At 41.1% G+C, this 24,639-nt stretch overlaps 2 long non-coding RNA genes and 1 pseudogene across 3 annotated transcripts; all 3 read left to right on the top strand.

Moving 5' to 3' along the window:
* Positions 1–2: 2 nt before the first annotated feature.
* Positions 3–8,337, top strand: LOC113924132. Of its 2 annotated transcripts, XR_003520543.2 has the most exons (6): positions 3–236; positions 459–1,437; positions 6,443–6,519; positions 7,135–7,213; positions 7,594–7,675; positions 8,295–8,337. It is a non-coding gene; the product is annotated as an uncharacterized LOC113924132 (long non-coding RNA). The 2 variants fall into 2 exon arrangements; XR_003520544.2 differs by lacking the exon at positions 6,443–6,519.
* Positions 8,338–8,395: 58 nt separating this feature from the next.
* Positions 8,396–12,970, top strand: LOC113925218. Its single transcript, XR_003520947.1, has 3 exons — positions 8,396–8,457; positions 9,268–9,368; positions 12,690–12,970. It is a non-coding gene; the product is annotated as an uncharacterized LOC113925218 (long non-coding RNA).
* Positions 12,971–22,917: 9,947 nt separating this feature from the next.
* Positions 22,918–23,555, top strand: LOC113925680 (annotated as a pseudogene).
* Positions 23,556–24,639: the final 1,084 nt, after the last annotated feature.

Genomic DNA, 24,639 nt, shown 5'->3' on the forward strand with positions numbered 1-24,639 from the left:
GGCGGAGGGCTTGTCCTGCTTGCGTGCGACGCGGGAACACGAGCCTCCCCTCCTCGCTAAGCCCAGCGCCCTCCGGGCCTTCACCGACCCCAGAGGTTCCTTCACTGTGTTTGTGAGTCTACCACTCTGCAGGACACTGATCTCCCCCAAACTTAATTCAGTGACCGCTTTGTGCGGCTCCCTGGACCAAGCTCTTCACGTCCGTGGTCACTGTTAGTTCTGCCTGCGGAACTGAGGTAGGCGCTACGAGCTCTATTTTGAGAGCAACTTTCTCAAGGCTGGTGGGAGGCCCTTGCACGACCTCTCCAGGCTGGGGCTGGACCGTGAGACACTTGCCCTGTGGGGCCTGGGCTCAGCCTGCACCCTGCACCCGAGTGCATTCATACCTCTGCCTGATTTCATTCAGCAAGTGTTCTTCCTCTCTCCCTCCCTCCTTCCTCTTTCTTTTTTAATCACAGGCATTGTGCTTGACAGCAAGGAAACAAACGTGACTAAGACCCTGACCCTGCCTTCAAGGAACTTACAGTTCAGGTCAAGTTGTCTCCTTTGAGGGATGTCTGCCTTTCAGGCCTCCTGCATCACTGGGAAGCGAAAGGTTCCTTAATCTCCCCACCTACCCTCAAATGAGAGACCTGACCTCCATCTTGGTTTGCGTTACTTTCCTGCTTGGAGGCCTTTAGGATGTCTCCCTGCTTCCTACAGAATGAAGTCCTAATGCCTCAGTTCCTGGCTGGCATTCAAAGCCCTCTCAGCCCCCCCCCCCAATCTCCAGTCACACTCCCCCTTTAGCTGGCACGTGACCGGCCACCTAGCCTCCTGGTTTCTTGTATCAAACAATCCATCTACTTGAATTCTTTTCCTTCCTAGCCACCTACTTTGACTTAATTCCTCCTTCTCAACAAAGCCTTCTGATAAACGGTTTCTGCTAGAATTGCTCTCTCCCTTCTCCCCTTCCCTGCAACTTTTTTAGTCTTCTCTGCTGGCTACCACAGCCTGGTTATAAGTCACCTGTCTGGCCTCCAGGCTCAGGTGGGAGGCCCTGCAGGGCAGTGGCCAGGTCTTTGTCTTGGCGCTGCCGGGCACAAGCAGATCTAAGAATGCTCGCTGACTACTTGCTGAGGTGACATTGCCTGAATGCACTGAATATGCAAATAGGTAAAATCTAGGAAACCAGGTGGTCTTCAACAGTCTCTCCATACAACTGGAATCATAAAATGGGCACTTCGTAATTACCCAATCAATCTGATCCCTGTGTGAAGCCTATTTACATAATTTAAACCCACAGAGTAATCTTACAGGGCCCTGGCTAGGAGATGGGTCTGTCTACGCGAAACACATTCACTGGTCAACAGGAGCACAGACACCTCGTCTTTGGTGTTGCGCTGGGATCAAGCGTAGCCTGTCTTTGTAGAGGCCTCTCTCCTTACCCTGCAAGAGGTAACTGAAAACCATCTAAGCTTCTTTCAAACCAGAGATATAATGCTCAGTGATCCACAGCATTGCTCTTTATTAACATGCAATAACCAGCTCTTATAATTTGATAACACTTCATAATTATAAAGGTCTCCCATTTTATAACGTTTCACGTCATACTCACAAATTACTCCACGAGGCAAGTTATTATCTTTATTTTATATAGATGTAAACTGAAATCCAGAAAGGTGAGTAGCTTTGCTTAAGCTTAGCACACAACTAGTGTGCAGCAGAGCTTCTAGTCCCTTATTTAATGCCCCCCATAGCTTCTATAAGCCAGATACAAACAGTGTGCCCGTATTGTGCAGTTATCTACTTCACAAGCCTTGTGGTTAAGATGATGCAACCATGATCTAAATGCCTGACTAATAGGAAATGGAACAAACATAGATATTCCTATACAATATTATGCATTTAGCCACCAAATTATATGCAAAGCTACTCTACCTGTTATATGTGTGATTTTTCAGGTGAAGACACCAGGACTTGGAAGACAGATTCAGTTGTAATTAAGTTATTTTTCTTTTACGTGGTTTGAAATATCTCTCAAAATATTTCCGAGTTCCATTTTTTTTACATTTTTATTGTTATGTTAATCACCATACATTACATCATTTAGTTTTTGATGTAGTGTTCCATGATTCATTGTTTGTGCATAACACCCAGGGCTCCACGCAGAACGTGCCCTCTTTAATACCCATCACCAGGCTAACCCATCCCCCCACCCCCCTCCCCTCTAGAACCCTCAGTTTGTTTCTCAGAGTCCATCGTCTCTCATGGTTCATCTCCCCCTCTGATTTACTCCCTTTCATTCTTCCCCTCCTGCTATCTTCTTTTTCTTCCTTTTTTTCTTAACATATATTGCATTATTTGTTTCAGAGGTACAGATCTGTGATTCAACAGTCTTGCACAGTTCACAGCGCTCACCGGAGCACATATCTTCCCCAATGTCTATCACCCAGCCACTCCATCCCTCCCACACCCCCACCACTCCAGCAACCCTCAGTTGGTTTCCTGAGATTAAGAATTCCTCATATCAGTGAGGTCATATGATACATGTCTTTCTCTGATTGACTTATTTCACTCCGAGTTCCATTTTAAAAGTGATGAATAGAATTTAAAGGCAATAGCTCACCAAAACCCTAACTACCAAGCAGCACTTTTGGAAGTCAGTTCCCAGAAACAACTCTCTCTAGACTTAGGGAACAATGTCACATATATAGGTGGAAACATATGAAAATGATGATAATTTGACTGATGTGGGCCTACAAAACTGCAATTTTATGTAGTTTCACCTGATAGAAATATTTGTTTTTTAGTTTACACTCTTGGCCAATTTTTTGCCTGCATTTTTACTCCTTTTGGGGATAGCGTGCGGGTCCTAAGAATATTTCTGTGAAAGGAGCTCTCAGGAATAGAAGAAGTCTTTTCCGCTGTGCCTCCCCTTTCTGAACTGTCTTCCAATTTATATATTTTATAATGTGAAAACAAATGAAACTAAAGGATCATGAAATCGGTTTCACTCTTCCTTCCCCTCACCACACACACATCATAGTTTCCCCTGGTGTCACTGATGTACTGTAGTTATCAATGCGGCTTCCTTTAAAGGGGTCATTTGAGCGGAACTAAGAAAATATTTCCCAGATGAATTTACCTTGTGCTTTTCTCTCTAAGCAACAGCGTGCAAGTTAGTAAAACAATGAATTGTTCAACTCCAATTTATTGACTAAGCCAATAAAACAGAAGTGTGCCCTTCTTCATTTCAGGATACGGTTTAGTGTTGTGTCTTGGCAACTTGAGAAAGTTGCTTAACCTTGCTGGATTTCAGTTTCCCTGTCTGTTAAATCTGAGTACCTGCGAAGCACCTCTCATGATAGTGTGTGTGTGTGTGTGTGTGTGTGTGTGTGTGAGAGAGAGAGAGAGAGAGAGAGCGAGAGATTAATATTCATAAAATACAAACTTTGGGTAAAGGTGAGTTTCTTCTTTCCTCTCTTCCCTTTGTGTCTCTCTGACTTGTGTGGCTAATCCTACCTGTATCTTGTTCAGTGTGTGGGTCGTTGGTCTGAGTAAAAAGCTCCATAGTTAGCAAGAAATGCTCATTCCACAAAAAGATAGGACAGGTATTATCCTTATTTTTTCTGATAGGGAAGCTGAGACCAGAGCTGGTAAATAATTTGCATAAGGATAAAATAGAAAAATATATAAAACACTAACTCTGTTCAGAAATGCAGTAACAGTAACAAATGTACCAAGTATTCATTACCAATTCAATTACATAGTATCGAGAAGGTTCTATAAGCCAAATACAAACAGTGTGCCTGTATTGTGCAGTTATCTACTTCACATGCCTTGTGGTTAAGATGTTGCAACCATGATCTAAATGCCTGACTAATAGGAAATGGAACAAACCTGAAGGTCATTTCATTTTTACCCAACAATGGAAAAAGGAATAGCAGAAGGGAAGAAGGAACCAATATTTAGGTTGAACGCTTACTGTGCACCAGACCTTGTGCCCAATTACACGCTACATCTTTTAAATTTCATGATTCTGTGAGGTAGGCATCTCCATTTTACAGATAACGAAGCTTACACTCAGAGAGGTTAAACAACTTGCCCCAAATAATTCAGTCAATAAGCAGTAGAATTAGCTTCGGGGCGCCTGGGTGGCTCAGTCCGTGAAGCGTCTTCCTCTGGCTCGGGTCATTGTCCCAGGGTCCTGGGATCAAGCCCCACATCAGGCTCCTTGCTCAGTGGGGAGCCTGCTTCTCCCTCTCCCTCTGTTCCTCTCCCTGCTTGGGCTCTCTCTCTCTCTCTGTCAAATAAATAAATAAAAAGTAAAAAAAAAAAGAAGTAGAATTGGCTTCAAACTCATATCTTCGCACTTTTATCCATTGATGGAGAGAGTACCCATTTGTAGACTTGATGGAGGTAATTGTATCAAGAAGATTAAATATTAAATATTTATTTTCTTTGACTCAGTTATCCTAATGGAAAGTTACTTCAAGAAAATCATTGAAAATGCAGAGAAAAGCTGGTTGCATAAAAATCTTCATTAGAGAGTTATTTATAATAGAACTTGGAATGAATCTAATAACCACCATTAGGGAAATGGCTAAGTAAACATCACACACACGATGGACTATCACACAGCCAGTAAAATAACCCTTCCCCAAAAGTTTGTAATAACATGAGTAATGTTCATATAATAAGGTGAGGTGAAAAGAACAAGGTATAAAACTATATAATAATAATCTCATCTGTGTTAATAGTACACACAGAAAAAGAACACGAATGTCGAACACCAAAATGTTAGGAGCGATTATCTTTGGGCAGTGTAATGATATTAATTACTTTTTTCTTTTAATTAAATTGGTTTTCATTTTTTAAATGTTACCATTTTTCCATAAGGATTACCTATTGTGTCTGGGCCTGGCTAGGAGAAATCATTTCCAAAATCATATATAGCATAAAGGACTAGAACCTATCTCTGTGGTGTCCCAGGAAGTACTCAGCATTAAAGACTCAGACTAGGTCCTTCTGGCTCTTAGGCCAGGAAAGATGACTAGCCTCCTGAGGTGAGTAGAGGGGCGGGAGTGGAAACCTGGAGAGGATTTAATGTTGATCATTAAAAAAATAAAAAATAAAACAAACCAACAAAAACAGGAGTTGAAGTCACACTCAAGAATTTAGGGTACATTGCCCCACTCTGTTTGCAGAGTATATTTCTCAGGCTCTAAACGGGCCAAGGCTCCTTGACTGTGCCGGAGGTGGCTTGGCTCCATGAAGGAGGGTGGAGAGAACTTCTTAAATATGTTTACTTAGCCCTGCTTACGCCCATCCCCTCCTTTCTACACTACCACTCGTCAGGCTCTCACCCGGGTTCCATCAGTAACTCTCAACTCTTTACCCTGCCTCTGGCCTGGCCCTTTGCTAGGCCAGTGACTTCACTGCAGCCAAAGCAATCATTCCATTACATCCATCTGCTTTTTCTCCTCCGCTGCTTACTGTCCTCCCGTGGTACTCTACAGCTTTCGGGGTAGAAAGCAGTTCCTTACCCCTTCCTGTTCCTGCCCCTGCTACTTAAGGTCTCTTGCAACCTGACCCACACACTTCTCTGGCCTCCTCTCTCTCCAGCCTCCACACCTCTGCACATCTGCCACCCCAGCCCTATGACCCACCTGCAACACTCCGCACACATCTACCTTTCTCTCACTTTCTTCTTCAGCTGTTTCCTTATATGGCTTCTGTCCAATTCCCCACCCCCTGCTCACTCTCATTCACACACACACACTTTTTGCCCACTCAGTGGTTGATCATCCTTCAAAATTCACCCCAAGCCTTGTCCTTTCTGGGTAACCTTCCCTGACACACGTTCCTCATCCTGTGTCTCAGCCTTCATTCTTTTTTTTTTTTTTAAAGATTTTATTTATTTATTTGAGAGAGAGAGAGAATGAGAGATAGAAAGCACGAGAGGGAAGAGGGTCAGAGGGAGAAGCAGACTCCCTGCTGAGCAGGAAGCCCGATGCAGGACTCGATCCCGGGACTCCAGGATCATGACCTGAGCCGAAGGCAGTCGCTTAACCAACTGAGCCACCCAGGCGCCCCTCAGCCTTCATTCTGTATTAGGGTCCTTCTAGCTTCTGTACCCTGCTCTCAGCACTAATCATGATATACTTCGCTGTCCCCAACTAGACCAACATTTGTGGTAGCAGAGACCATGTCTACATGACCTTTGGATCCCAGTGTTTGGTTAAGTGTTCAATTCTCAATAACTTTTTATTGAATTTGTGAATTAATTAAACAGGATCCAGAAGGAGAAGAGGGAGGAAAGATGACCAAGGTTGAAGGTCATACCATTTCTATGATGGAAACAACTCCCAGTACCATCAGTGACCAGTAGGGCCAACCTTTCTTCTTTTCTTATCACTGTATCTTATTTTTGTTCGTGTGGCTCCTTGAATTCTCATAGAGATGGGCTTCTCATGGTGTTGTCTAGATTTCTGAGAAGATATAGACTCCCAAGCAGCATCAACAACCCCTGCACAGGTATGTCACCTGTCACGGGGCCTTTTGACTAGCGTAAGTCACTCACTCCACACGGAGTCGGAGCACAGGAAGGGCGGACTGAGAACTGAGGGCTGTGGAGTTGGGGGGGGGGGTGGTTCAGCCGGCAGGGCAGGCATCAGAGGAATTAAGAATGTTTCCCTGCTGTCAGTCTTTCGTTCTGTTTTCTACAATCCGACTTCTACCACAGGACAACACAAAACCCAACCCTGCCATATAGGCAAGCAGGATTACAATCGGTCCTCTCTCTCTCTCTCTCTCTCTCTCTCTGCTTTTCCTCCCTCGCACACACACATATACACACAACGTATATTTATGAAGACTTGCTTTATGACTGGTAACCCTTGTTTCAAAGTCTGCTGTCTTCATTTTCATTTAGATTACTAATTCTCTTCCACATCCCCTTGAATGAACCTGTAAAATTCAAGACAGCATCTTAAAAGCTAAAACATAATATCTGAGCTAAAAGGGGTGAACGTTTTAGAAGGGGATCTGGTTGTTGTGTCTGCTGGAATAGAACTGCGATCTTCTATTTGTATATGCAATATGTCTCAATGGTCCCCCTTTCCCTTCCCCTGTGTTCTTAATTTCTTACAGGCTGAAACTCCAAGACTAGATCATGATAAGCTTTGAAGAGTTGTACACAGGGATTGCTTCCCTCAGGAATTCCTACCAGGTTTGACTATTTTAACAGAAGGCAGGGGGCGCTGACGACATCCTCACGGGTCCATGCAGACGTCAAAGGAAAAGCCCCAAAAAGTGGACACCTCCTCTCTGCTCTTGACCTAATGAACAAATCGGTGCATGCGTTTAATTAGTGTGTGCAAGCAAACTCAGAATGCCCAAGAGCTAATACTGGAATTTATAGGGTTAATTGTTTTACAGGAGGCGTTTTTCTTGGACATGCATGGTTTTATAGGTTATATCCTCCTTTCACATTAATAACCCGAATAATACAATTCAAGGGATCAAGTCAGTGGGAATCTATTTATAGATATCTATAGTGGAATATAAGTCACATTTTAGCCAATCTGTTGTTCTTTTTATTAAAAACAGGTTCCTGGATCTCACACCATGGAAAAACACAGAAGATGAAAGAACAATACTCCGGCCAGAATTTAAGGAGATTCTTAACAGAGTGGGTTTTCATATGAAAGAAATGGGGTTTGAAAACTTTGGTAATGGTAACTTTCATCTCAAGTAAATTTCACTTACCACAGAACAAACACTGACCCATACCTCTTGGAACTGCAAAGAAAATGTGTGATATTATTATCCATGAAAACACTTATCTGTATCTTGAATTTGCTGGGCTTTGAATTTCAAGCAAGATGGGTAGTGATAGGGAGGGTCTAGGGGTAGGGGGCTTCCCACCCTCTGCTCTCATCCCTGTTCCCTTCTCATTTGGGACGCCAGTGCCCAGCAAGGGACCTGGCATATGGTGGACACTCATTTATTAATGCTCGTTTCTTAAAAAAACTATTTTTAAAAATTTTATATTTTAATCCTTTTTTTTTCAGTAAATGTGTGTTGAACAGAGGAGTCCTAGCCCTACTTTGTAATTTTCCCTCAGCTTTTGCCTCTGTCAGCCATACCCCAGCCCCTGTGTTAGACTCGGCTTTGAATTATGGTCAGCTATGGAATAGGTCCAACTTGGCCATCATGAAGGACATTTGTTGGGGGCCTATTAATTGCTGCACAGTGTACTAGGCTCTTTATCCAAAATAACATTTACTTTCTCTTTTTTTCTTTTTTAGAGAGAGAAAGAGGAGAGGAGGGGCCGTGGGAGAGGGAGAGAGAGAGAACTCAAGCAGACTCCACCTGAGTGCAGAGCCCCATGTGGGGCTTGATCCCATGACCCTGAGATCATGACCTGACCTGAAACCAAGAGTTGGACACCTAACCAACTGAGCCACCCAGGTGTCCCTCATTTACTTCTTAACAACCCTGTGAGGGAGGTATTACGTTCTCCATTTTATAAGTGAAGAATCTGAGACTCAGAGAGAAAATTAGAAGAACTTACAAATTGCAGAGTTAGGATATAGATTTGGAGCCTACTCGGTGTTGAACTCCAGAGCCTGTGCTGTTGCTCAGTGTTGAACTCCAGAGCCCTTGCTACTGAGCCATCACATTTGTGCTGCTTCATTGTGTTCTTCATGTCTGACCTTCACCTCAAGTTGCAAATGATTCATATCTATTGGATATCAGGAAGGGCAGAAGGAACTGGTTAATAAGCCAAAGGTTTATGGTCATTCTCTGAGGGCAAAGCATCGGCCATTAGATGATGCATTTCTCCATAATTACGTATGTAGGGGTATAGGTGGTGTGCATAGAGTGATAATATTTTTTTAACTCAAAATCAGGACACATGGGCTGGTATAGAATTTTTAGAGAACTGTTCGTTTTAAAAATGAAAAGAATGGACATATCTATTATGTATGTGTATATGTGTGTGTATATGTACACACACACATATATCTAAATAAATATATTTTTTATATAAATAAAAAAAATTTGCCGTTGCCAGATGTCTGGTAGAAGTTGGGAAAATTTTTGAAGCTGAGTCTAGGCTTAACAAAAAGAACACTGTGATTAACAGTGTTGTTTTGTTTAGACCCACAGGGGGAAATGGGTGTCCCAAGTCTCTCACATTTGCCATCTTGAGATAATATATTTACAGTTGCATAAAACTTATATATGAAATTGCATGAATCACTTCTACTAATGCAGGTATGATGAGAACGGAACAGGTGTTCTCAAACAATATGTGACTCTTAAAAACTTGGGAATTGAGGATCACGATGGATCATCAAAAACCACAAAAGTTTCAGGTAAAAACTCCACAGATGAAGAAAGCCACCTATGTGTATGTTTTGACATTGTAAAGTATGTGCATATAATAAAAGTCACCTTTCTTCATAGAACAGAACCAGAGCATCCAGGGTGACCACTGGAAAGAGAATCTTTTGGTTGAGTCAGAGTCAGCTAGACTAGAAAATCCCCCCTCTGTTCCCCTGAGATTCACTTTTGCCCTGGAACCTCATTAATTCTTGCTGCCACCACCACACCAGCATAAGGACTGCTCGCCCCAGCAGTGGCCTCACGGTCCTCCTATGATTATCTGTGGCACCACTGAGACCAAAGAGGCTGTCCAAGGAGACCTTACCAAAGGCCAGTGGATTAAACCTGGAAATTAAAAGAGATGTCGTAATTTGAGTATGCCTTAGTAGATAGGGCTTAGTAGTAGAAGAAGGCCCCATTCTTCTCCACATGGAATGCAGGGAAAATGGAGAGGCCTCTCCTGCCACTGTTCTAACTTCTAGCCTGCCTCCAACGAGGGCAAAAATTAGCTTCTTGTACACCGTTTGGAGGTGTCTTCGCTAACACCTAAACCAATTGAGAGCACCTGAGTTTCCTAACGTGCCACAAACCAGGATTCTTATACGATGGCATGCGTTTTCCAAAACTTCTGGATTGATATGGGGAGTGGTCTTGCCAGGGTAATCACATCTCAACCTAGTAATGCAACAGCCACCAAATACACATGAGAACAGGTAAGGGTTCATTGTGACAAATTGCAGGTAGCCTAGAAACTAGGAAAGACACCAGTAGCTTTGGTTTGTATATAAAATAATTCTCAGGACATAGGTAGAATAAGAAGGAATAGCAACATTCTCTGACTCAAGAAGTAATCTTCTAATTTTTATGTATACCTTGCGTTGAATTTAAATGGAATCTTTGAACGATCTTTCATTGATCTTTCTTGGGTTGAAGAAAGGGTGACCACCTATCCCAGTTTTTTGGTCCAAGACTGAGGAGTTCCTAGGACTCAGGGCTTCCTGTGCTAAAGGCAACAGTCTGGGTAAGCCAGGATGGTTTTCACCCTAATTACAGACCCGAATGAGAACCTAATCTAACTGTGAACTCTCTTTCCAGGAAGATCCACACGCACTTGATATTTTGCATACAATTTCATGCATTGCAACTTGAAATACATTTGTGAGTCCCAGATGTTCATGGACCCTGGGTTAAAAAATTCTGACCCAAATAAATACATTTTGGATTTTTATGTAAGCTTATTTAAATCTTTATTTCCTGAAGTAAAATGATACTTTATGCCAAGAGTCAAGCCTAATTACCTTTTGGAGATTTTATGTAATTGAAAACATTTACTATTGAAGTATAGTTGGCATACAATGGTAAATTAGTTTCAAGTGGACAACATAGTGATTCAACAATTCTGTACCTTACGGTCTGTACCTTACGGCTCACCAGGATGAGTGTAGTTACCATCAGTCACCATACAACATTATTACAATGTTATTGACTATATTCCTTATGCTGTACTTTTTATCTTAATGACTTATTTATTTCACGACTGGAAGTTCGTACCTCTTAATTCCCTTCACCTATTTGGCCCATCCCCCCACTCCCTTCCTTTCTGGCAACCACCAGTTCATTCTCTGTATTTAAGAGTCTGTTTGTTTGTTCTCTTGTTTTGTTTTTTAGATTCCACATATAAGTGAAATCATATATTTATCTTTCTCTGTCTCTGTCTTAGTTTAATACTTTCTAGGTTGATCCATGTTGTTGCAAATGGCAAGATTTCATTCTTTTTTATGGCTGAGTAATACTCCATTGTGTATATATTCATATATGCAATATACACACACACACTACCTCTTCTTTATCCATTCATCTATGAATGGACACTTGGGTTGCTTTCTTATCTTGGTCATTGTACATAATGCTGCAATAAACATAGGGGTGCATATATCTTTTTTAATCAGTGTTTTCAATTTCCTTGGGTAAATACCCAGTAGTGGAATTACTGGATTGTATAATATCACTATTTTTAATTTTTTGAGGACCTTCATACTGCTTCCACAGTGGTTGCACCAATTTCATCTCCACCAGTAGCACACAAGGGTTCCCTTTCCCCCACATTCCTGCCAACACTTGTTACTTTTTGTCTTATTGATACTAACCACTCTGACTGGGGTGTGATTATACCTTATTGTGGTTTTGATTTGCATTTTCCTAATGATTAGTGATGTTGACCGTCTTCTTATGTGTCTCTTGGCCATCTGTATGTCTTCATCGGAAAAATGTCTATTCTGGTCCTCTGCCCATTTTTAATAAAATTATTATTTTTCTGGTGTTGTAAAGTTCTTTATAATTTTTAATATTAACTCCTTATTGGATATATCCAATATTTGCAAATTATCTTCTCCCATTCACTAGGCTGCCTTTTCATTTTGTTCATGGTTTCCTTCACTGTGCTAAAGCTTTTTATTTTGGTGTCGTCCCCATAGTTTATTTTTGCCTTTATTTCCCTTGCGTGAGCAGAAAAATCCATAAATAAGTTGCTTAGGCCAATGCACAAGAGTTTTATGGTTTCAGGTCTCACAGTTAGGTCTTTACTCCATTTAGTGTTTATTTTTGTATATGGTGAGAAAAGGTGGTCCAGTTTCATTTTTTTTGCATGTAGCTGTCCAGTTTTCCCAGCACCATTTGTTGAAAAGATTGTCTTTTTCCTGTTGTATATTCTTGGCTCCTTTGCCATAGAATAATTGACCACATATACATGGGTTCATTTCTGGGCTTTCTATTTTGTTCTGACCTGTTTTTGTGCCAGTACCATGCTGTTTTGCTTACAATAGCTTTATAGCATATCTTGAAATCTGGAATTGTGATACCTCCATCTTTGTTTACTTTCTCAAGATTTCTTGGCTATCTGGGGTCTTTTGTGGTTCTATATACATTTTAGGATTGTTTGTTCTAGTTCCGTGAAAAATACTACTGATATTTTGATAGGGATTGCATTGAATCTGTAGATTGCTTTGGGTAGTAGGGACATTTTAACAATATGAATTTTTGCAATCCACAAGCATGGTATATCTTTCTATTTGTTTGTGTCATCTTCATTTCTTTCATCAGTGTTTTATAGTTTTCAAGGTACAGGTCTTTTGTCTCCTTGTTTAAACTCATTCCCAAGTATTTCATTCTTTTTGGTGCAATTGTAAATGGGATTATTTTGTTAATTTCTCTTTCTGCTACTTTGTTGTTAGTGTATAGAATTGCATTTCTGTACATTAATTTTGTATCTTACAACTGTAATCACGATTTACTTTGGTGTTTTTCCTTTTCAGTAATATCTGGAAGCCGTGTCAGAAAAATATCGAGAATAGAGGAAGAACCAGAAGATTTACTTGATGCAGAGAAGTGCCTGAAAGGCAAGTTCACAGGGGGATTCAGTAACATGAGAGAATTTGAAAAATATGATCCAGAAAAAATAGGCAAGGTAGATGTATTTTAAGAATCACACCAGGCTCAAGGCACCTGGGTGGCTCAGTTGGTTAAGCATCCGACTCTTGATTTTGGCTCAGGTTGTGATCTCACTCAGGGCTGTGGGATTAAGCTCCACGTTGAGCTCAGTGCAGAGTCTGCTTGGGATTCTCTCCCTCTCCCTGTGCCCCTCGCCACCCCTTGTACACACCTACTCTCTCTCTCAAAAAAAAAGAATTATACCAGGCCCTCATTTAATTATTTTACACTTAAAGATTTTTCAAAATAAAAAATAATACATATTCATTATAGAAAAATTAGTATCTACAGAAAAATATACCCAAGAAAATGTAAACCACTGAATAATCACTTGGAGATCATCACTATGATCATGTTGATATATTTCTATCTAGTCTTTTAAAAATTAAACAAATAAAAAATGGGGTCATGCTCAATTATTTTTATTTTGTGTACATAGCTGTAATTGTATTGTGAATGTTTCAACACATCATTAGAACTTTAACATGAATTTTGATGTCTGCTTAAGATTTTATCAAACGATATACTATAATTTAACCACTCCCGAAAGGAAAAGGTTTCATTTTTTCGACTTTACTCTCAACACTCTCCACTCCATACTTCACTTCCTGTCACCAGACACATATGGGTTTTTCCCACACCAAGCAATTTTCCAGTTCTCTGTAGGCACCACCAACTGGGTGTCCTACCGTTTAATTCAATTTTCCTGCCTGGAGTTAACATCGGGGTCCCGCAGGTTAAGGCGTCAGTCCCACAAGACTCACCCCCCAACTCCAGACACCAACCACAGGTTATCACCTCTGCTTCTGATCAACCAGCTATAACTCGTAGGTTTTCATGACCCCTCCTTGGGTTCAGTAATTTGCTAGAATGGCTCGCAGACCGCGGGAAAACAGTTTACTTACCAGATTGCTGGTTTATTATGAAAGGATACAACTTAGGAACAGGCAGATGGAAGAAATGCCTAAGACAAGGAATGGGGAGAAGGGATTCAGAGCTTCCATGCTCTGTCTGGGCATGCCACCCTCCCAGCACCTCCACATGTCTACCCACTCAGAGGCTCTCCAAAACCCATACTTCAGGAATTTTTATGGAGGCTTCATCATATGGGCATGACAGATTATTAACTCGATCTCCAGGCCCTAGCCCAAGATGGGAGGGGGGGCTGAACATTCCAAGCTTCTAACCGTGGCTTGGTCTCTCTGGTGACCAGCCCCCCATCCTGAAGCTGTCCAGGAGCCCACCAAGATTTGCCTCATTAGAACAGGAGACACTTGTATTACCCAGGAAACTTTAAGGGATTTTGGAGCTCTATGTCAGGAACTGGAGTCAAAGACCCAATATTAGAACAGAAGATTCTCCTAGAACCTTTATCACTTAGGAAATTCTAAAGGTTTTAGGAGCTCTGGCCAGGAGCCAGGGTTAAAGGCTAAAATATATATTTCTTATTATATCACAATATCACAATTCCCCAATCAGTGTTGGGCATGTAAGTTGTCACCAGTTATTCCCTATGATATTTGTTACATTTAATACTTTAAAGAACATATCTCAATTTTTGTGTACTTATTTTCCTAGGCAAAAAAAATTTTTTTAAATATCTTCAAGGATATTGCTTTCAAGAAATTTATACCAATTCACATTCTTACTAACACTGTATATGTAGACAGCATTAGTTTTCACGCTGGCCTACATTGGGTGTATTAGTTATCTATTCGGGCTAACAAAGTACCCCTTAAAATTTGTCAGCTGAAAACAGTAAACATTTATTTTCTCACAGTTTCTGTTGATCAGGGATCTGAGCTGGGTGTTTCTGGCTCAGGGGCTCTCATGAGAATGCAGTTCGGCTGTTGGCCAGGACTGATGAATCAAGGCTCAACTTGGGGAGGATCCACTTCCAAATTCACTCACTGGCTGGTGGCCAGACACATTTGTTCCTTGTCATGTGGGCCACTTTATAGGGCAGTTCACAACATAGCAAGCAGCTGGCTTCCCTCAGAGCAAGCAAGCAAGAGAAAGAAAGTGCCCAAGAAGGAAGCCTCAGTCTTTTTATAACTTCATTTTCTTTAAAATTTTAGGCTCCACGCCCAACATGGAGCTCAGTGCAGGGCTTGAACCCACAACTCCGAAATCAAGACATGATATGAGATCAAGAGTCAGATGCTTAACCGACTGAGCCACCCATGTGCCCCTATAACTTCATTTTGAAAGTAATGTCCCATCATGTTGCCATATTCTGTTTATTAGAGCAAGTTACTAGGTCCAGGCCACACTCAGGGGGAGGGTGTTATTCAAGGGCATACACACCAAGATCTAGAGACTGCCCTATCACAGTATATTGCCTTTCATAGTATTTTCATTTTAAGATAAAGCTTGGCCAAAAATAACCACTCAATTTTATTTTGCTGTGTTTACATTTATATTACTTGTATAGTTAAACATGTGTTTATTTACTAAGTTAATATTTTATCCAGTAAGCTAATATGTATTGAGCATTTACTATGAGCCAGACACCGAGCTAAGCATTTTCTCATGTAGTCTTCCCAACAATTCAGTAAGGCAGGGACTATTATTAACCTCATTTTACAGATGAGGAAACTGAGGCACAGAGAGATTGAAGTTATCAAAGGTTATATAACTGGTAAGCCCCACAGTCCATGCTCTTAACCACAATCTTATCCTATATGCCTCTCATGCCCATGTTATGTATTTGTACTTTAAGCATATGTATATATCCCTAAACAATATATAAGACTGTTTTAAAATTACACACAACTGACATTATGCCTACAACTATTTTTGCAATATTCTTTTTTTCACTGAACACCAGCTTGGAGATTTCTCCATGTTGATAAATGCACACACGGAAATTCAGTCATTTTAACTACTCTGTAGTATTCCGTTGTATGAATGAAATAAACCAGTTTCTTTTCGTACTAAAAAGGGTTATTTGGTTTCACGTTCTTCACAGTTAAAGGTCATGCTACACTGAACAGCCTTCTATATGTTTTCTTGGGCACATTTGCGAGACTTCTCTAGTGTAGACACCTCAGATGAAACTGTTGGCTACCAGGGCTCATGCCTCTCCACAATTGTTGTGGCAGTCCCTTTGCCAGCAATGGAGAACAATTTCCACCGTGCCTTAACTGAGTAACAGGCCGAAACCACAGAAATTTATTTTCTCATAATTCTGAAGGTAAGAAGTTCAAGATCAAAGTGTCGGTAGATTGGTTTCTTCTGAGATCTCTCTCCCTGGCTGATAGACGGCTGTTTCCTCCCTGTGTCCTCACGTGGTCTTCCCTCTGTGTCTGTGTCCTGATCTCTTCTTATAAGGACACCAGTCCTACTGGATTAGGGCCCACCCATATGACCTCCTTTTAACCTTAATTACCTTTTTAAAGGTCCTATTTTCAAATACGGTCACATTCTGAGGTCCTGGGGGTTAGGACATCAATATATGAATTTTGGGGGGGACACAATTCAGCCTCTGCTACTTACCAACACTTGGGTTTATCAGTCTGGATGGTTTTAAAAAATCAATTGAGGGCACCTGGGTGGCTCAGTTGTTAAGCGTCTGCTTTTGGCTCTGGTCAGGATACCAGGGTCCTGGGATTGGCTCCCTGCTCGGCGGGAAGCCTGCTTCTCCCTCTCCCACTCCCCCTGCTTGTGTTCCCTCTCTCGCTGTCTCTCTGTCTGTCAAATAAGTAAATAAAATCTTTTAAAAAAATCAATTGAATGTTTGTAAATGATATTGTGTCATTTGACCTGTATTGGCATGTCTATTTTCCCTACTAGACAGTAGTTCTTGAAGTTAGGGCCTTTGTTTTACTAATCTGTGTAATCCCTGCTGGGAAACCCTAGCTGGCATTTAGTAAATACTTAACATTTGAATTGCATTTTTTTAAACCAACTTGAAGACAAAGGCCGGTAGGTTCTATGGGCTTTGCATGGTTAGGGCTCTTATTACCAAAATACTTTTTGAAGTTGTTTTTATTAATTTCACGATTCATCAGGTACCATAGTTGTCATTCCTGTAAATGATTCCCTGACTCAATTATCCAGTTTGCAGTTTATCAAAACTTTCTGCTTCTCTGCTTCTTTTGCTATGAGTCTCTGCAGAGCATTTCCTGGATTCTTAGAAATCCCAGTATATCTAGGCAAGGTGGGGACACAGTGTAAGCAAAATACAAAATCAACCTAATTCGTTTTGGTTTTTAGTTCAAAGGGATGAATAAGCTGAGTTAAATGAAGACTGAGAATGAACCTATAGATTAAGTAATCTAATTAGAAAAGATACTTGATCTAAGTATGAAGCATTTGTTTTTATATATTCTTTTATCATTTTATGAATGATATAATTTTATAACATTTTATTTTTATTATTTTTTTAGATTATTTATTTGAGAGAGAGAACGAGCACAATGATGGAGAGGGAGAGGGAGAGGGAGAAGCAGGCTTCCCACTGAGCAGGGAGCCAGATGTGGGCTCAATCCCAGGACCCTGAGATCAGGACCTGAGACAAAGGCAGACACTTAACCAACTGAGCCACGCAGTCGCCCCTGGAGGAGGAATCTTTTGATGATTTCCCGAAGAGATGCAATCTTATAAGCAGTCCAACCAGCATTAGTTATTTGAATTTCCAGAGAAGTTTCCAGGATTGCAGTGATGAAGGGTCCGTGCACAAAATCCTCTCCACATCCATGCTGTACAGACCCTCCACATTGCTATGATATTCTAATCCACTAACCATTGATAAACTTGCAGGGAGACTCAGATTCCACACCTTTGTTGTGCTCTGCCTCTCTGGAGACCTGTGTTAATGGACATGGGGCAGCTTGATCTGTAGATGGTCCATGAGAACTTGGCCTTAGGGAACGAAAGTGCTACAGGAACGAAACCACTCTGTGGTTGTTAATAAAATTATTAGAATTATTATTAACATGACTTTCAAAAAATAAATAAAAATAAAATAAAATTACTTTCATGTAAGAATCGGTCTACTTTTTCTGGCTGAGTAGGTTACACAGTGTCTTGGGAGGATACAGAAGTGCTAATTTAGTGTGACTCACTTCCCCCTTAATGTTCCAAACAACTCCTTAATGTTCCCAGTGCCACACTTTATTTTTAGCTTTGGCCTTCTGCAGCACTTGACCTTTTGCCTGGAGAGAGCAATGTACTGTGGAGCTCAAACCCACAGCCTCCCCTGTCCTGTGCAACACAGGGAATGTTAGATTATACCTTCTCTGGAAGATCTGGAATTGAGAATGGTCTTTTTAAAACAAAGTAAAACTGTGTATATGCCCACGCACACACACACACCCTTTTCGTTACATTGCCTTGCATGCCCGGATTATAGTCATTTCTTTTACATCTCTTCTGCCATCTGCTGCGAGAGATTAGTATCATCTTAACATTAATGAAGATATTTTTTTAAAGATCGATTTATTTATTTGAGAGTGCGCGTGCGTGCACACGCACACACACGCACACAAGTAAGGGTTGGGGCAGAGGGGGAGAGAGAAGCAGACTCCCCGCTGAGCAGGGAGCCCGATGCAGGGCTCGATCCCAGGACCCTGAGATCATGACCTGAGCCGAAATCGAGAGCCAGATGCTCAACTGACTGAGCCACCCAGGCGTTCCTTGATGAAAATATTTTAAAAATGTAGATAAGGATCTTGTACCAAAATAATCATCCCACTCGTTTTAGAATAATGAAAGCTTGGAGACAGCATTCAAAAATAGAAGAGTAGTTAGACCGATCATGGAATTTCCATGCCGCCATTAGAAAGGATTACCACAGATTTTTTTTTTGAAATGGGGAAATGCTAATTATGGGATATTAAGTGAGAAAACTTGAGTCCCAAACTACAAATGCAGCATGACCTTTGTCACCATGCTTGCTCAACAGCCCCCTAATGGGCTCCGTCCACCAGGCATGACCCCTACAACCCATTCTCTGCATCGGAGCCAGAGAGGTCTTTCAAAATTCAAATCTAATCTTGTCCGTTCCACACTTGATACTCTCCAACGAGTGGAACCTTTAGGAAATGTCCGGGCTCGTGAACACGGGGTCCAGAGCCCTTGGTAATCCCGTCCCTGGTGCCTTCCCCACCTCCTCTCTGGGACCTCTCTTCCACCTGTCTGCAGCACTGTTCTTGACATTGATGAGACTTCGACATGTGTGCCTGCTGACTAGAAGTTTGTTGCCTTCTTTTTGCCTTGATATCTTCTCGTCCTTTACATCTCAGCTGGGAAGCTTTTCCTCATCCCTACCCTGGCTTGCTTGCTCCTTCTCTACGCTTCCATTGCTCTCTGTGTGTCCCCTTCTTGTAGAACTTCCTTCCCTTTGATGTAATTGCTACTTTCCTTACCCAGGAGAGCTGGGTCTCTGTCATGTCCGTTATTTTGTTCCCAGCAGACAGCACCACAGGGTAGGCACTCACTAACTGTTGAAAAATAAATAGTGAACATATCTGGTAGACAAGCTGGTTGAGAGAAATTTTTGTTGAATTTGGGATGGCTTTAAATTTCCTCTTTCTTGTCATACTAAGACAAAATTATTTTTTATTGTGGTAAAAAAAAATCCATAACATTAAATTTGCCCTCTTAACTAGTTTTAAGTGTACAATTCAGTAATATTAAGTATATGTGCATTGCTGTGCAACTGATCTCTAGAACATTCTCATCTTGCAAAACTGAAACTCTATATCCACTAAGCACTAATTCTCCTCCCTTTTTCCACCACCCTTGGTAATCACTTTTCTACTTTTTGTTTCTATGATTTTAGATGCTTCCTATGAGAGGATTCATACAGTATTTGTCCTTTGGTGACAGGCTTCTTTTGCTTAGTATAATGTCCTCAAGGTTCACCCATGTTAAAACAAATTTGTGATATGAATTCCATGACCTCTATAACTAGAAAAGTAGTATCATTTAGAATCATAGGAGCTTGAGGTGACTCTAGAATTTATGCGGACCAATTTCCCCCACCTCAAACTTCACTTAGTTCTAGATGAGAAAGCCAAAAATAGAAAATTAACTTGTCCAAGGTTAAAGGTTTAATAATGGCGAAATTGAGCTCCACAAAGATAAAAATAAATAATAAAAGTGTTTAGTTCTTTACAGAGTCTACAACACGTTCTATGCTTTTATTTTCTGCTCAACGTTAACTGTTCAAATATAACTTTATTTTCTATTATTCCATTTCCTATCTGAAGTGAAAATCACCTGCATAAGTTATTTCTTTGTTAAGAAGGTACACTGAAGTTCTCTGTTAGGAATTGTACTTCTGCAATTTTTTTTTCTGTAAAATGCATTCCCCAGGTGGTCCAGATTTTGCATTCTGGGCATGGGGATCCTGTAGGCATGAAGAATAAAAGGGTTCTTCAGGTTTCTGAAAGATTTGGATTTTTGAGCCATGCAAATGTAACAGGGCTGGAGTCACCGGACAGGAACCAGAAATATTTTTAGTCCAGCTGCTTGCTACTGTGTAACATTCTCTCTTCCTACTCAAAGGAGATCTCATAAACTACAATTTCTCAAATAATTGCTAAAAAAGATCTTCTTGTTCTCAGTGGCCAAACTAGTTCATTAGTTCACATGTATTTTTGAGTCTGCTCTGTGCCTTGTTATGTAGAGACAGTTTAAGACATGTATTTCCTGATGGAAAAAAAAAAAAAAATCAGCGACTTTCCAAGTTAAGGGGAAGGGTTCTTAGCAATCCTGTGGTCAAATCCCCTCATTTTATATGTGAGAGACAGAAGCTCAGAGAGTGACCCAGAGTCAAACAGCTAGTGAGTAATACACTAGATTTTGGGATGCCCACTTCTGACCTCCGGGCCAAGGAGGACATCACAACCTCCTGGACACAGAGACTCTCACTCATCTTGCTCTTTATTAACATTTTCTTCTTTTTTCCTAATTTACTTGTCAACATGATTTTCAGCCTTGTCTTAATATCTGCACTGGTTTTTGAATCATGAGGAGAAAACCCGGGAGATTTCTAGCCCACAGTGATTTAGAATAGTTTGACAGTGTGTTCCAACACTGAAGGGATTATTTTTCTTTCCTCTACTAGGTAGAACCAAGAAAGGAAATTCCAAACCCCAGCTGAGACTGGGCCCTGTGATATATAATATATGTGCCTTGCTTTATGGGAAAGAATGACTAAAACCTGCTTTGGGAGGGATCTTTTGCTCGGTGCTTTCAGTTTTGTTTATGACTGTAAGATAGAAGTTCGTTTGTGTCTAAGTGATGTTGCAGTCCGTTTTGGCAGTCTTTCTAACATAAACACCACATTTTATGTTAGGATTTGAGGGGAAAGAGACTCCCAAATGTTTCACTGTGATTCGCCCTTAGAGTACTCTAAAACACTGTGAAAATAACCTTAGGAATTTTTATTAAATGATAGAATGGTTAGTACTTTGTGCTACTTTATGACTTCATAAGTTTATACTCCTGATGTGAAATTTAGTGAATATATGTGTAAGTAAATAATTGCATTTCTCTGAAATGTAGGAAAAAATTATATCATTACAATACCTTGTTCTGTAGCGTTCCAAGAGACCAAATACTACTATTCTTTGAACAAAAAATTTACCCCAAGCTATGGTTATGGTGCAGAATAGGCATAGTAATGTAGACTATGTTTATGTAAATTAATTTAAGGAAATGCATACTGTAACATTTGCTAGATGTTGTCCTGTAACTAGGACTATAGATTTAGGTACTTAAAGTAATGCCAGCCATAGACAGGGCTTGGTGCTCCTTCGTCTCTGTCACCTTCCACAATCCCACAACAGACTTAGGTTCAGCATCACCTAAAATGTTCTTCTCCACTGGGCAGAAATTTGCTCTGTGTTACTTCCTGAAACATAGATGATCAGAAGTCCTGTTTCTCAGTCTTGCTGTCATCAGATTGATTTCATACCGCGTCAGGTACACATCAGGTGCCTGTTTGCTGGACTGTCCTCTCTCCAGAGATATAAGCTGACATGGACTGCTCACTTACAACACGAAGAGTGGGAAGCCCACTCAGGCACCCTTGGTGAAAAATCAACCAACCAAGTTCCAGGGGATGAGCAAGAGGTCTGGAGGTGGATGACGGAGGCTCTTTTTGTAAGGGTCCCCGGAAGACGATTGAGTTGTCCAATATTTCTGATTGATGACCTCAAAGAGTGAGGGCCTTGGCCGGCATTGACTTTCAGCCTCTCAATTTTAAGTCAGAAGTCAATTTCAACATAATTTACTTCTGCGATTGCACCATGTTGTGTTTGCTTATGTGCCGGAGTTCTGGGTAAACATCGCAGAAACCTCTCCTGCAAACTTGTATTCTTTTCTGGCATCTTTCTACCTTCTGCTTTCCTGGCAAACCCTTTCTGAAGTATACTTTGCTTTTCCCACTCTCTCGTGCACACCACGGTCGCCGGCTTTGGCTCTCCTTCCCTTTGAAGTTACTCTTGCTGAGGCCTCTTGGGACCTCCACGTTGCCAGACAAAATGCACGTTCTCCAGTCCTTGGTTTATATGACTTCTCTGGAACATTTAGCCCTCCTGAACACCCACTGCTTCCTAAATCTGTATTTATGCTTGGCTTTATTATACAACATCACATTCTTTTGGTTTTCTACTCTTCTCTCTGGCTATTCCTTTACGGATTCCTTGGTGGGTTCCAGCTTCTCACTCCTTAGGTGCAACGCTGCCCAGATGCTATTCTCATTTATACGTTCTTAGAGTCACTTCCATGCACATGCATAGCTTAGGCATCACTTCCATGGTGATGACTCTCATACCTGCATGTCCAGCTCATACACCTCTTTTGCTCGAGCGTCAAATGCATCCGTGTATAAGCTCCACCTCAGACTTACCATGTTCAACGCCTGCCCCACCTCCCGGGTCTCCTGTCTCTCAGCCTCTGTCTAGATCAGATAACTAAAAAGCGTCTGAGGACTCTAGCTCTCGCTTTCCGGCCAATACAGGGGTGCCTGAAGGCTGGTTGGGGTGGTGAGGCCCGAGGCAGCTTCTGGAATTTCTAATCAACCCTGGTCAGTTCAAGATGGACCCTGTGGTCTTGAGTTATATGGACAGTCTACTACGGCAATCAGATGTCTCACTGTTGGATCCTCCGAGCTGGCTCAATGACCATATCATTGGATTTGCCTTTGAGTACTTTGCCAACAGTCAATTTCATGACTGTTCTGACCATGTCTGCTTCATCAGCCCCGAAGTTACCCAGTTCATCAATTGCACTAGCAACCGAGCAGAGATTGCCATGTTCCTTGAACCCCTGGACCTCCCCAACAAGAGAGTTGTATTTTTAGCCATTATTGATAATTCCAACGAGGCAGCTGGGGGAACCCATTGGAGTTTGTTGGTTTATGTCCAAGATAAAAATAGCTTTTTTTCACTACGATTCCCATAACAGAAGCAACTCAGTCCATGCAAAGCAGGTAGCGGAGAAACTGGAAGCTTTCTTAGGCAGAAAAGGAGACAAACTGGCCTTTGTGGAAGAGAAAGCCCCTGCTCAACAAAACAGCTATGACTGGGGGATGTATGTGATTTTAAGACTGAGGCCTTGCGTCAGAACTTCTATAGGCAACAGCCAGAATCACTATGCAGCTACTCACTCCTACTTACATCACAAAGAAACGAGGAGAATGGAAAGCTCGCATTGCCAGACTTGCCAAAAATTAGCTATCAAAGTGTATCTGTGACTTTTGAAGTCTCTTCTTTCTGCCCATCCCCATTTACTGGATGGCTGCAGTCTCAGTGCCTGAAGGAAGATGCCTAGTAGAGAGAAGGAGGCTTAGTGTTCTCATTTTTCTCTGGAAGAATGTCATCCTCTGCATTATCCAAATGGAAAATTTCACTTTAACCCTAACTTGAGAGCAGTGTGCTCTGTGAAAATTTCTTCAAGTCATGTATCAAAACCTTAAAACCACGCTATCTTAACATTTATTAATTCCCTTTTGGTCTCCCTTATCCACATTGGCTTATTCCAGAGGAAAAGCAGTGATCTTTAAAGAAATTAAGTATATGTGAAATCTAGAGGAATTCACGAAGAACACTACAGAAGAATCAAAAACTTATTGCACAGAGATCAACTGGCTAGAAGCAGGTCAAGATCTAACCTAATTCAAGATCTAAATATTAGAAGAATCAAATACTCGTTTCTGTGATATCTCTTCCACTCACCATGCAGAGGCTTTCCTGGCTATCTTTGTAACCTTTGCAGATATTTGATAAAGATGACGTTAGCCCATCTTCCCCCATCTGATTCCTGGACTGCTTTAAGAAAGGGGGAACCTTGAGTAACTTCATTAAAATATACGGCTGTTAGACCTCTTAGTTCCCTCAGTGAATGGGTCGACTTGCTGCTCTGCATTGGTAGTGGCTTTTCTTCACTTTGTCTGTTAGCCATGCATACGCTCCTTCCTTATAGCCAAAGTTCTGTGGTTTTAAAACTGGTAGCTGATAACTTCCCTGTTATTTCTAATATTGCTGCTTTCTGATAGTCTTAGTTTTCCTTTCCCCTCTGTCTGTTAACTGGCAGAATTGTTTTCAGTTATGTCATGGTGATATCAGGGCTATTATTGTATCTAAAACTTGCAGACTAAAAGTTCCTTTGTTTTTGCGATTATAAAGCAGAAAAAGTGACCTTTCTCAACGCTTCCGCTTAATTCAAAATGCAGATGATGTTATTTTTTTAAATATGGAACCGAGAATAAAAAGAAATGCTATCCCTCCTAAAAAAAAAAAAAAAAGCGTCTGAGACTCC

Source organism: Zalophus californianus, chromosome 2 (genome assembly GCF_009762305.2).
Source record: "Zalophus californianus isolate mZalCal1 chromosome 2, mZalCal1.pri.v2, whole genome shotgun sequence".
Classification (NCBI taxonomy): Eukaryota; Metazoa; Chordata; class Mammalia; order Carnivora; family Otariidae; genus Zalophus; species Zalophus californianus.